At 44.2% G+C, this 14,738-nt stretch overlaps 1 protein-coding gene across 2 annotated transcripts in view; it reads left to right on the top strand.

The window, feature by feature from the left end:
- Window positions 1–367: 367 nt before the first annotated feature.
- Dyrk2 (Dual-specificity tyrosine phosphorylation-regulated kinase 2) overlaps window positions 368–14,738 on the top strand; it is a 55,769-nt gene continuing 41,398 nt past the window's right edge. For both annotated transcript variants that reach the window (XM_001356169.4, XM_033379382.1), the window contains exons 1-2: window positions 368–926; window positions 13,133–13,199. The gene's annotated coding sequence lies outside the window, so the exon portion shown is untranslated. The remainder of the gene's footprint in view (window positions 927–13,132; window positions 13,200–14,738) is intronic.

The following is a 14,738-nucleotide window of genomic DNA, read 5'->3' as shown; positions in this document are numbered from 1 at the left end:
TTCATTTAAAACTGTGTCTCACAGTCAGTGCTGCCAACTTTTTATTGAAGAAAAAGCTGTTTCTAGCTAGAAGAAAATAAATACAAGCTCCAAAAGCAGAAAACAAACGTAAATAATGGTGTTATCAATTTTGTATTAAGGTGATGTTTAAGAAATAAGCCTCACTCCAAAGCCTAGGGTTGTTGCTGATAGTTTATCTCTTTATTTAATAAATATCGCTATATTTTTATTCAAGATTTTGTTGACGGAAAAAAGCCAAACGCAATTACAAAAAACCCTGAATTCCCGCTTCCCGTAATTCACAAATTTTTCTCGCACATGTTCTTAAAAAAAGCCAGATCTGACGGGAAAAAAGCGTAATCGGCAGCACTGCTGACCGTAGTCACAAAAACCGAATCCCCAACAGCAGCGTTGGAGCCCGCGAATTCGCCGAAATTTTTTCACGCAGAGCGGTTGTGTAGCGGACGCCGTGCCCGTTTCGATTCGATACAAATTCAAATTATCCAAGTTCGAGACAAAACTCAGTTTTTGTTTTCCGCGTGCTTGGCGTTTTGTTGAATATTCGGGACGAAACGACGACGGGTTGTTATGTTATCCAAAGAGTCGGAATAGTCGGATATAGAAATCAAATCCAATCCACGCTCAAAATCGAAAGTGAAATTCGTGGAACGGTGAACCAAACACAACGCGACGACGTGCAAGGTGATTTTTTGAATGGAGAAGTAAAGCAAAAGAGAAACAAATCCAATCACAAATCAATCTACTAATTAAAGGCAATTCATAATTAGTATTATTCCGATACTAAAGTGTTTAACAGTTTAACAACAACAACAACCCTAGAGAATTAATCATAATCAAGAATCCAGGTGATTCGGTGTGCAATATAATTTTGAAAGTCGGAAAACATTCAATATTTTTGAATAAAGGTACGAAAATCGGTATAAATTTGTTGTCTCACATAAAGGTATACACATTCGTCGCCCCCCCCCACTCACAGTCCCCCATGATGCTGCAGCAGGGGGGTCTGCATGCAACAACAAAGGAGAGAGAGAGAGAGAGACCGAGAGGGAAATATATGTGTATTTCCATGTGCAAAACTCCCGAAACGAAGTTTGTTGTTGCTAGAAGAGAGAATGAGAGTACGTGAGAGCAGAGAGCATTCAGAGAGTTGAACAGAAGTTAGAAGTTGTTTTTGTGCAGCATCCCATGTGGCTGTGTGGCTGTGTGTGTGTGTGTGTTTGCAGAAATTTCGCCATCCTTTTTTCCTTGTCCTTCTCAACTGAAGTTGTGTGAGAGAGTACAGCACGACAAGGGATGGAGTGAGTGGATAAAGTATCGAGTTTCAATTGAAAGAGTACCGCGCAAAGATTCTACCCCTTCTATGGGTCAGGTAGAGGAATGACTGTTTGATCTGAGAACGGTGGATGTGTTTGTCTAGATGGAAAATTATAGATAAATTAATATTCCAATGGATAAGATAGATCGTTTGAATTTGAATACAATTAAAGTGGCTTATATGTAGATCTGATAAAGAAATACGATTAGTAGTGGATATTGATATATAGGAGAAGAATGAATTAATGTTAGAAGATATTGTGCATTTACTTACATTATATCATTAAATGAATGGATAGATTTGTACATTGTGATCATGCTTAAAAGATTAGTAGATTGGGATATCTCTTTCCTGCGAAAGATGTTTTATAGATGATAGATAGTGAGGAACTGCCAGCCAAAGAATGGACAAAAGGCACTACCAAAACCGTATTCCTATTCCAGAAATGAATTTCCGTATAATTCAATTATTTTATTGCTCTATACACATATGTACATACAATACGATTACAAACCGTTCTGTAATTTATATTTCGTTATCAGGAGGGATCTCAGCTGATTCTGTTGTGTTTTATTTCATTTTATTCTGTTTCGATTAATTCTGTTTTACGAGTGGCTGCCTGTCGAGTACAATGACTTTTCGTACGAATAATCGCCTGAAAACATTGTATAATTATGTATTATATCACACTCTGTCACGCTCTCCCACTCTCCCTGCCATGCGAGGATTTCTCTCATTTGTTTATAAACAAATTAAGCCGGCGAATGAGATTATGCAGTTTGTTGAATGAGAGATAGATAGATAAGGCACCTACATATGTATATAAAACAGGGGGCATGTATTTGGCGAATCTGTGTGGAAATGCTGCTATTTTCGTTTGAATCCCGATTAGGTTTTATTTCTGAATCGACCCAAAATAAAATAGAAGATTGATTTTGATGGCCATTTGCCCTGAACATCGATCCACTCAACGATGTTGTTCCGAGGACAGACATAAACCGATTTGTAGTTTGTTGTTTCCTCGTTGCAAAGTCAAACATATTTCAAGAACAATCCATAAGTAAAACAGAGAAAAAAGCGCCATTGGATCTGAGGGAAATTAATCCGAATCGATTCGATTGCCAAAATCGATTCAAATCTATTTTCTTTGCACTCACAGTCGCAAATAAAACAAAAGACAGACAGTGTATCTCGAAGATACTTTTCTATGCAGATCCGCCTCGGGCCTCAGGCCTCGGGGCCGGCTCTAATCAACGCTAGGTTGTCCCCCCCTCTCCAGCTCCCAGCTCCAGCTCCAGCCATTTACCCCTATTGTTATTAATCTTTTCGGCTTTCGGTTAATCTGTGTGAGTGTTGTTTTTTGACCTGCATACAATTTGCAACACGTTTTGTGTCTTGTCTTTTGTGTGTCTTTTGTCCGCTTTCCATTTCACTCGATTGACTCGTGTTCTGCCCTCCTGTCATCCTCCTCCCTGGGGGCCTTCCATTTCGTCTCTCATTTCCATGAGAAGGCTATCTATCCGCCGAGGAGGAGTGATCTTGGCATTTCAACATTCGAAAGTTTGTTTCGGGTGTTAATTGGATTGTGAAATGCAATTAATAAAGCCTCGGGCCTCCGACTAACTGCGGAACTACTGTAGGATCTGTCAAATATTATGGAAAGCGTTAAATAAATCTAGGAAAATGTACACCCGAAAAGATATGCAAATGAAATTAATTTCCCAGGAAGGCAAGGCAAGGACTGCCCGCTGAAATTCACTCACAGTGACACAATTATGCGATGCCCCCAGGTCCCCAGGTGGCTTGGCTTCGCTCGTAATTTGCATATGGGATCTTCCGTCCGTCTTTCCGTCCAACGAAATGTATCTCTCGTGGCCTGCCCGCGGGCTTTCGGGTGAAGAGTCGTAAAAGTGTAACCCACATTGGCCCCCCACTTGGGGCTGGGGTTGAGGTTGGCGGCTTTGGCTCTCCTAACGGTCCCAAAATGTTATTACTATAAGTATTTATTTTGTAGTTTTCTTCATTTGTTTGCTCTGCTTTTTTGCGCAATCTTTTATGAAGTGCGCAAAAGTTTGGGCCTCGTCTCGAGAGGAGTGCGTCAGTGGAGTCGTTCGTCGAGTGGAGTGGAGTTTTGTCTTGTTTTTTTTTGGGGGGGGGGTCCAAGCAAATAAACAGCAATGAAAGCACCGTTAGGTGACCCCCCTACCCATTCAATTTGCATGAAATTTTAGAATGTCTCTCGGAGCGAGAATACCCTGTAGTACTGAGTATATTTTTGTGTTCCGCGATACGCATCTCCCACTATTCCCGCAATCTCGCGTTGCTCACATAAACAGACCTACCCAAAGAATATAATTACTTTTCCCCTGCCACCACACCGCTCTCCGCGCTAAGGTCGTTGCCTTCACCTGATCGAAACACTTGAGTATCCCCACACCCAGCCCCTAATACAAACAGAAGAGGAATATTCTATAGTTAGACCCAAGTTCAAATCGAACATCAGAGTCCGCCACTAAATGCCTGTCTACTCCTTGTCGAGTGCTATCAGAATTATCAGAATGGAACGGAAACCCAAGACCGAAGTCGAGTGCCAAAGTTCTGGCTAACATCGTTTTATAGAACTACAACTTTGTGTGTGGAAAGATACGGCGTGCAGGTAGGGACACGGCGGTGCTTATCGGCCTCAATGAACCCCCGACTACCGACGGATCTCTACGTCATAGATGAGAAATCAAGTTTGTTGGTTATCACGAAATAAAATAAGAAGAGAGCTGGCCTCGGAGGGTAAAGTCGTGAATAACTTCCTCCTAAATATGATGACGAATACTGCGGTTCCAACGAAGCGCCAGATGAGAGTCTCCCCTCAGAAAACCCCTCGAAGATGGAGCAGGTGCTTCTGTGAGAGTATCTCAGCCACAATGCTCTCCAGCGAGACAGTAATTGATGCTCGCCAAATGTGGATTTTTGTATTGTTAAATTTAGCATCAGAGATCAGGCAATCGGCTATAGAGAGAGACATATGGGCTATCGCCTATAGCCGTCAAGTGCGTCACAGCTTGTGAACACTGTGGACGTCTCTCTAGAGATACGTAGATCCGTCGCACGAGTACGAGTACGGGTACGAGTACGGGTACGATTGCGGGTGCAAGTGCGGGTATTTGTAGGGTTTCTTGATCTAGCCTAAGCTGCCAATATCAGCTGATACGAGTAGTGGGAGCTGCCCCCCCCCCTCTCTCTCTCTCTCTCTGCGCTCTGCCAACTTTCGATATTCTTATCAGCGTGTAGTTTCCCATTATCTTTCGCTTGTGGCACAGATAAAAGATAGTCGGAAATTCGTTTATTTGTGGTAGCATGTGTCGCTGGGCTGGTTTTGGTTTGTTGCGAATATATTAGATATTGGATAGAGACGCCTAGAAACTGTAAACTGGATATGCAAATGGAACGTTTAATCAACACGAGATTTCGGTTTGGATACGAAAATGAATTGGAATTGGAATAATCAGTGGACTCAGAAGATTCCCATACATTTTTGCGAACAGAAAAACAAAAGATATACTGGGAAAAATTATGAGCTGGCGATTGTTTATCAGTGATATCTCTTGGATATGTTTATTTATGTTGAGATTCGATTACTATCGAGGGGAGGGGTTCATGGTGACATCTGATTGCCGCCTTGGCTTAACCTCTTGGAGGACAACCTTCTGCACTCGGCCTCTCCGAGCTGTCAAACAATTAGGCACGACACCTTCAATTGGAATTGATTGCGGAGACGACACCATCCACGCACTGGCTTAATTAAGACGAGGCTGAAACAGCCAAAAACGAGGCAGAGACAAGCAGAGATCTTCGCTCGACGACCAATTATTTGGCGTTTGGAGCAGAGGCAGAGCTTGGTGGCACACAGATCTCAATGCTAAATGGGTTTCTATGAATTTCCCTGCCGGCGAAAGGAGGCCTTCGCCTCGGCTGTCGGACTTTCCGCTCCCTCGTGGGTGCCACGACCAAGTGCCACGACCAAGTGCCAAGTGCACTGCCCACAGCCTACGAGCATGTGGCTATAATCGTCTAGATGGCTGGATCTCCGTTCTGCAGAGCTCTGTCTCTGCGCCTCCGGTAATGGAGACCACGCATTCAAGAGACATCCAATATGCTGCTGCCTCAATGAGAATTCGTTTTCCTTTTGTCGTCGCGAATTGGGTCTTGGTCGTGAGACGCCGCACCGCGTGCCACACGCCGCGCACGGGGGCGTAACGCAACGAAACCCAACGCACTTGATGAGCAATCTCTTTCGTTATTTTCGTTTTAAAATTTTCAACAAAATTCTCAATTCTCCGTGGCTCTGCCGCTCTGCCGCTCTGCCGCTCTCTTGAAATGTGGGTCAAGTCCAAATTGGAAGGCGACTTCTGTTTCTTTTTCTGCCTTAGAAAAAGTGAAATCGCAAAGTGTTGTTTTTTTTTCTATATTTTTTATTTAAAAGCTGTAATTAACTCTTAATCATCGGCGCTTTGTTCGTTCCTCTTCGATTCGCGTTTGCATCTCCCTTTCCCCCTTTCCCCCTCTCCGCCTCTCGAATTATCACTTGCACTTTTGTCGCAAGATTCTGTGCAATTAGCCAGCATTTTTCCTCCATCTTCAGCCAGTGATTTGCATTTTCTGTGTCTGTTTCTGTCGCTCGTAATCGGATGTCGTAATTAGAGTTTAATTATTTATATTTATACTTTTTTCCCTCTCTGTCGCTCGAATGCTGGCACCTTGACAAGCGGCTAATGGAGACATCGGCATTGGGCCGATCAGCAGAGAGCTGTCTAGACGAAAGGCGGGGAATACCTACTCCATGAATGCATGGAAAAGTGTTTGGAGATGTTAATCGTTAGGAACTCATATACCGCTGTGGTTCGAGTACATTCCGGGCATGAAAGCCATTCCGTCTTCACTGCTAAGCTACTCTGGAAGAGAGCGAGAGAGGCAGCATCATCCGGGGACTCACTTACTGCTCAGCCACACTGGGAGAGAGCTGTAGTTATAGATATCGATGCACTCCCGCAGTAGTGGCTTCTCGGTGCTCCATAGATAGTATATGCTGCTATAAATATTGTTTTTCTATTGATTTTCGCCGCCTCTTTTCTGTCTGTGCAAATTGGCATCAGTGGCAGGCAGACAAAAGTGCAGTGTCAGGCCCAAGTTCGTTTTTAGCTCAGAAGTTGGCTCAGAAGATTGCACAACCTGCCCGGGGGCTGATAGCCGGGCCAACAAACACTCAACGAGGCGTTATCGATGGAGGGGCTGGCTGCCCACCAGCCCACCAGCCCACCTGCCTTCGCACCAGCCCAGAGACGCAAGAGAGACGCCTAATTAAGTTTTGTTCACGTCGCCGGAGCTGAGACACGGCTTTGCCCCTGCCACTGGGGCTGCCACAGAGACCCAGAGAATATGGAAAATGCAGAAAACAAATTGAAAAATTGCATATTTCTACAGAGTTTGTGGGCTTTGAGTCGATACGATTGAGCGGAGCGCCTGGTCTGGATTTGATTTACACAACGAGATTTGTTCAAGAAATTTAATTAGCATTTCCCAAACGACGGAGAAACCCCTCCTCCATGACTGGGCGTTTGCGAGTGGATGGATGGCTTGATTGGGAAATTAAACATTCATTCTGATTCATTATCCCCACGTTTCGTAATTAATTAACCTCTCTTCTTGAGTTTTCCTTTGGTAGTGAAATTAAGTTTAATTGAAACTGACAGAAATGGAAATGGTTGCGACGCGATGAGGCTGCAAGAGCGGTTCCTCCTTGACCCAAACTTCAGTTGAAAAGAAACGCCATTCCCCTGAAAAACAGATATTTCGGTGTACATTGGAGTACAGTGCGTTTCAAAATGACAAGGCTGTTGCAGCCATGGAATGGAATGTAAACACTTTAGTATTTCGAAGGAGGAGAATCCATAGACCGATCATATTTCAGTTTATGTTTAGAAATAAACTAAACTTTGATTATAAATTGATAAATAATCGACTGGAACGATAGCTGGTTTCTATTAATTGTCGATGCACTACCTCGACCATAAATCGGTATTTTTATAGATTTTTTATTGGAACAATTAATGGATTATTATTCATCGTATATGGTGGCCGATTAGATTCGATAACTGATTTCCGTAGTATTGTATATTCCATAATAAATACTAAATACAGCCGACTGAAGCCAGTAGGTGTTTTGACTAAAGAGAAACGATAACAGTAACATCGTTAATCGTTAATCGTTAATCGTAAATCGCTTGTCGCTTGCCACTTTCCACTGTCTGATTGTTGATTCTGACAGGCACTGCATCTTCTTCCGTTCCTCTTGTTGCACACGTATCCTTTTACCCATAAATTATACGAGAACCGGGTGTTCCGTTAGTCTCCCGACTCTTCTCCTTCTTCATCTTCTGCGCTGACCGCAAAAAGAATCATAGCATTTCATCACCCACCCGCACAGGAACCCCCCTCCATCACCCCACTCCATCCCCCCCCCCAAAACGCTTTCATCGCTTATCGCGGGAGAGATCGGAGACTGAGACTGGGACTGGGACTGGGAGACCTCTTCGTATTGAGACCTGGACTGGTATTAATGCCTCAGCGATTATGCCCATGACAAGAGCAACAACAACAGCAGCAGCGTGTATCATTTACCGTTTAAAAAGGAGGAGATATTTATGCACTTGAAAGCCACAACAACAAAAGCGGTTGCCTCAACCGCAAAATAATGAGTTGCAACAGCACTGGAAAACCAGACCCCAAGAAGAAAGAGAACTCTGGCGAAAAAAGCTAAAAAGCAGGAACAAAAACAAAGACAAAGCCAAAAGCAAGCTTTGGGCCAAGAGAGAATTTCATCATTCCATCGGATACGAGTACGAAGCGTCGTCGCGACGATCAGGCGACGGCAGGCAGAAGACGCGTTCTGCGAGGAACGTTTTAGGTCAAACCGCACCCGCACCCGCACCCGCCTTGGCCCTGGCCTGTGAGCCCTGGTCTGGTGGTCTGGAGGTCTGGGGCCTGGGCTCAGTGACTCCTTGGACCGACCGGCCAAGCGACTTGGGTGTCTGTCGGTCTGTCGGTCTGTCGTCTGCATCCTGTGTTGTGGGGAATATTTTGTTTCTGGATCTGCGGCGAACGGAACAGCTGTGCGTCTTCGCCTTCGTCTGCGTCTGCGTCTGGGGGTACCAAACCCGTTTAGATCTCAACTTGTACCTACGGGGCAGCTGTAAACAATCAGAGCCAACTGCCTGCCAGGCAGCCAGGCAGGCAGGCACTCAACCATGAAAAATGAATGATGATGATGATGTTTCAGTCGAGGGTGGAGAGGGGAGTGTGGCGACTGGAGAGTGGCTCCCTCCGCAGAGACAGTCATTGACCAAAAAGCGCCTTCCTAGTGTCTCCTGTCTTCTGTCTTCTGTCTTGTGGCTCCTGGATATTCTCGATGATTTCTAAAAAGAAGACTTTGGCTGCAAACTTGATTTTGTATCTACCCCAAAAGTGCGAGTACCAGTGCCAGTGCGAGTATCTCGCAGAGGCCTGCCCTTTGAGACTTGTTTGGTTTATGGCCTGAGAGGTTGATATTTGTTTGTCGTAGAGGAGGAAACCGGTTGCCAGGTTCATTGGCGATGCCTCTCCGTCTCTCTGGTCGCTCGTTCATTTTGTTGCACTTCTCGTTTCAGAACTTATTCTACTTGCAGCTTGCGGCATGCATTGTGAGGGTTAGTTATCTCTCGGAACAGTATGGAACAGAATCAGTTATAAATTCAACTCGTTTGGACCTGTTTTGATTGTGGGATGGCCAACCCTAACCTCCGCCATCCCCCTCCCAGTGGCCCAGAGTTTGTTGACTTTGACTTGAGGAGTATCTCATGGATGCATTGTCCATGATCTGAGAGTACTCCTCATTCTGCAGGTTGCCATAAAAAGACTTGCCAGTGGACCTGCCACTGTCCACTTTGTGGAGGCAGGCGGTGCACCGCGCTGGAGGCAACTGGTTAAAAAACTCTCAAATCAAAATGTTTGACTGTCTGCTGCATTTGGTGCACATTTCTGCCGGTTTCTCTTTATGGCCAAGACAAGTTCTTGACACTCGCCACTCGAGTGTGTGCAACGGAGGGAGAGGGGGGCCAGCGCAGCGCCCACTGGCAGATACAAACGTATCTGCAAGATGAATGCAAGATGAATGCTCTGTGCGAGTATCTGTGGCTACTTGGGCCAGTATTATAATATTCGGTCGCAGCCGAGTGGAGGGAGCACTCAACGGAGCGTGCCACACGAGCCACATGCAACACATGCCTCCCCCCCCCCTCCATTATTCGATTGCCCACATAATAAATGATGTAAAAAGTAGGCGCCCCTCTCCTCCTCCCCACGGATCGGAAGGCGTCAAAATAGGTGCGAGAATGGGCGAAGAGTGGAGTGGAGGGGTGGAGTGGAGGGGTGGAGTGTAGGAGAAATTCCAACTATAAAATAATTACACAAAATATTGCTCTTTTATTTGCTGATAATATGTTTCGAAACTCTTTTTCGGCAGTCTTGCTTTCCTCGGTAATGAGGAATCAAATACCCGACTAATGAGCGTCCAAACACTGCTTTTGTTATATATTTTTGAGGCGTTTTTGCAGCCACAATTACGCAAGAGATGGGTTGCAAAATTTTAAATATACTTCCCCCTATGATCAGGCAGATATTAAATGAATACTGGGCATTGGATTAAGCTGAAAATCTGTTCCACTTGACGCTGTTCAGATTGAAATCTTCGATCTCTTAGGGAAAATCTGCACCCTTGGACTATTCCTTGATTTTGGCATTAATTTTACATCAATATATATTCATTTCTTTAGGTAAAATATAAATATACTAACAGATTATTCTAAATTTCCTGACTGTCATTTTCCACGATAAATTATTTGACTCTGGCCAATATTAAAAATTTAATATTGTTTGTTTAATTTAAAATGTTAATATTTTTAAACTAGTTTAAAAATTAAAAAATAAATTCTATTTACTATGCCCGAAAAGGGGAGTTTTTGTGGTGGATATGTGAGATCACCCTCTTGCTCTTAGACAGCCTGGTCAGGTACCAATCTTCTCAGCTTTTCGATCATAAAGATCCAGCTGGCATTCCTTCAAATGTCTGTTGCCTTGCACGTGTGCGAAGAGCCTAATGAAGCCTTACGGATTTACATATTCGAAGATACGCCTGAGGCCCTGCCATAGCCATAGCCATAGCCATAACCATAACCGTTTAGACGCTGTCCACAGGCCTAATGTCCGTAATGATCGTGTTGCCCAGATTTGGGGGATTGGCTGCGGGTCTCGGATGAAGACTGCGATCAGCATCAGCGCCTGCCCGACTACTGTGCGCAGGTAAATCAAGGTGTGTGCCCAGTCCTCGGATCTCCACCGATCTCCATTCTCCACTCTCCAGTCTCCCGTCTCCAGTTGGGGGTCTGTCTGGGGTAACTGTTTTCGAGTATTTACGTTAATTTACGCCAAAACAGTTGAATACGCGCGGATTTCGCTGTGGTGCCGTTGTCTGTCTGCTTTCGGTTTCATTATGAGTGGAAAATCATGCAACGGCCAGGCCCGGCCCGGCCTAGGCCTCGTCTTGTATCTAACAGTTGCACACTTGGATACTTGGATACGCGGATTGCCGGATTGCCGGATTGCAACACCCATTTTGTACCCGTTGGCTCGTTACTCGTGCGGTTAATCATATTTCTCTGCCGTCTGTCCGCCTGTCCGCCTGTCCGCCTGTCTCTCTGTTAAATTAGCAGCTGCACATAGCAATCTTTTTTGTGGCTCTTGCTCCCAGGACGAACGAGATTTTCGCCGACTTTTGGGTTGGTTTGCTGTGGTGTCGGTGCCGCCTGTGGGGCTGCAGATAAGTCGCCTTCGTCGCCTCTTCTCCGGGCCTTGGGGGGGTCTTGTGGGGGTCGCCCTCCTAATTGGATTTTCCGTCTAGCACACATTGTTTCCCCGTCCACGCTCTGGTTCGACGCCCATTGTCCAGAGTGTCAATTGGATTTGAGAACTGTTTCGTAAGAGATATTTATGGTGAAAGGCGGAAGGGTGGGGAGGTGGGGGTGTGTCGGCCAACTGATTGAAATCCCATATAATAATATTAATTTAATGATCCGCGCTCTACGAAGAGTGCCTTTGGTTACGTCTCCGATGGATGCCGATGGTTTATTATTGTTTTGATGCTCCACAAAAACTGGCACACTTAAGTCGCCGAAAAACCATTCGGGAATCAATAAAATAGACACAAAATCGTCCGAAACAGCTGCTGAAACGTTCGAGCATTATCATTTGGTTTTCTATATATTTCTCTGACGCTTTCACTTGGCAACTTTTTGTGATTTTCTCTTGTCTGCTGTCTGCTGGCAGCGCTTATTCATTTGGCAAGTGGAAAACAGAAAAGTCTTAATTGTTTCTTGCAATTTAAAAGTGTATTTAAATGTGGTGCAGCATAAACATTTGCAGGAGATAATAAATAAAATGGGTAGAGCTCCGATTTCGGGGGATTGTTCGCGGAAACGAGGCAGCCCAGGAAGCCCCACTCAATACTCAATGAAAAATTGCCCAACCATGCAAATTATTAAACGAAACAAAGCAAAATATATTGCATCTGGGCCGTGATTCACGGCTAACAAAACACGATCCCAAGATCTGCGGACCTTGCAAAACCCATGCGAATATTTATCTGTCGGGACTTTCGATTTCTGGGACGCATAAAGGGGGCGGCCATACCTCCAGTTAATACGTTAATATATCGCCCTGTCTTTAGCCTTTGTTTTCGCCAAATTTATGATTCGATTTCGATTTTAAAAATATGAAATACGTGAGAACAGTATACAGTATACAGTATCTTTGAGATGCCAGTTCATACAGAGGCCTCGCTGATGCATCTAATGTGATGCTAAGAATTTATAAGAATATTCCTGAAGGAAAGTGAAGGTGTTTATACCTCACTTTTCTTTATTCTCTCTCCTTCTCCCAGCGTGGCTTAGCAATCAAGGAGAAGATTACATCAGAAGCCTTTTCTCAATGGCACATTTTTTATACCCTCTCTCCTTCTCTCTCGCAGTGTGGCTGCATAGAGAGACACCAATAGCATACGGAATTAAAAGCATTCAACGTGATTTATTATAGATAAACAGAGGACAAGCCAATCCTATTCTAAACACAGAAATGTGTCCGAAAATAAAGCACTTTTATGGATTCCCACCATTTTATCATCAGCCACTGACTCACAGACGCCCCCAAAGTACTGATTGGGAATGTTGGGTATTCCATGGGTTTGATTTCACTTATCATCGCTTATCAGTGGAATACGATTATATTTACGCTGTTGCAGACACGCATCGCGATAAGGAGATGGATCCAGAGGGCCAGAATGTGGAAAGCGAGCGATATTTGCGTTCTGAATGTTAGGATTCCTTCGCCTGTTGCTTACCATCGGCTAGATGAGGGACAATGGTTGTTAAATTGTGTAAATTATAGATAAGATGGAGGGGTTCGTAGTGTGGGAAATGGGTCGTATCGTGTGAGGGGAAGGTGGTCCGCAATGTAGGTCAAATATTGAGGCTACGACTCCGAGAGGTATTTATAGAGATTTCGATGTGATTGATTTTGCAATATTCAAGTAGCTCTGTTTAACTATCGATCATAGTTTTCCTTTATCGATGAATACCTCCGATGTCTTACGATCTTACGATTCCGATCGACTCTGACAGCTCTAATTATATTCTGTATCAATCTATTTCATTGCAGAGATCTTTATGTTCGTCAGCAGAACAAATCGAAGAAACTGGAGCTCCTAAACATCACGGAATTCTAGGTAAGCCTCAGCCTTTGGTGTACCATCGTTAAGCCCAATGATTCAGCAGAGAATTGCAATTTTATTTACCATTCCAATGGAATTTATGAATGTTTCTAGTGCGTGTGCGTTTCCACATTCCTTATGCAAATTCCTGAACAACACATTAAGATGCACTCCATAATGAAATGCAAACAGCTGTGCAATTGAATAACAAGTGAACTGCAGTCCCTCTACACTCATTTATCTCATTCGCTCAAATGTTTATGAATAATCCGCTGGAATATTAAATTAGAGACGCATTTCCATGGTTCGTTCAGACTGCGTCGCAGTTCTCGGTTCTCGGATAACAGCACCCTTGGAGGGGCTTGAATCACAGCTTTGTAAATGCTTTTCCACTGCGGCTATTTCTGGATATCCCCCAGTGAAGACTTTCAGAGGAATCCGCTTTGATAAGGCAGCGGCTCGTGCTCTCGACTCGTGCGCAAATCTGTTTTTTTTTCAAGTTTTTCATCGAGTTTCCGTGAAGATATATAAGACGGAAAAGTGTGAATTTGCACGAATAAATATGAGTGCTTAAACATTCAATTCAAAATAGAAACCGACCCTTGAAAGAGATTAAGATGATGAAATGTCACGTTTATGGATAGGGAGTCACAGAAAGTGTTCCCGCCCTCCCATGACCACCCTCTATTCTGTATTTATAAAACCGGTTCCTAACCAGACTCCAAGAAGCTACATTGAACAGCTCCTCCTGCATACCTAATTAACTATCGTTAACCAGATCATACTGATCATACATCTGATCATATCCTGATCTGGCGGCAAGCAACTGTTCTCATTGCTCCGATAATTCAAAAACAAAATGCATATCGTGTTCATGACGATGCTCATTTTGGCTTTACTCTAGACTGGGACCTAAATTTGGTGCCACGAATCCAAAAAACAACAACAAAATACATGTCATGTGCATGATGAGTAGAATCCAACGTCTGAGCCCAGAGATTCGCCCCAATCTGAAGTACATTTCATGAGATTCACATGGAGAGGCTCTAAATTATCTGTAACCATTGGATACGCCATTTCCCGGTTGTGTCACTCGATCCGATCCCCTCTGCGCGATAAGATACTTTTGTGGCAGAAAACAAAGCTGAAAAACCACCCGATGAGTGGACGGACAACCTTGCTGCTGCTCCGCCACTTGCACACGAATCACGAATCGCGAATCGCGAATCATGAATCGACATCGATTTCCAATTACAAAATATTACAGAACAGCGAATGGAGGAGACGCCGCCGTCATGATGCGTGAAAGTCGACCTCAGTCCCAGCCTCAGCCTTGGGCTGTGGGGAAGGAAGGAAGTGAAATAAATCACAAGCGAGCAAACAAAGTGAAATGTAAACATCATAAAGTACATTTGCACATGGAATGCTATATACTATATGCGATGTATGTATGCGATGTATGCGATATAAAATCAAGCCAAAACGGCGCATTCAATGAGCCACTTTTAATGCCTGACGCGAAGACTGCCCAAAAAAGCCTTCAGTTCCGACTTA

This window comes from Drosophila pseudoobscura, chromosome 4 (genome assembly GCF_009870125.1).
Source record: "Drosophila pseudoobscura strain MV-25-SWS-2005 chromosome 4, UCI_Dpse_MV25, whole genome shotgun sequence".
Taxonomy (NCBI): domain Eukaryota; kingdom Metazoa; phylum Arthropoda; class Insecta; order Diptera; family Drosophilidae; genus Drosophila; species Drosophila pseudoobscura.
Note: the sequence above shows the minus strand (reverse complement) of the source record. Positions and strands in the feature narration are given on the sequence as shown.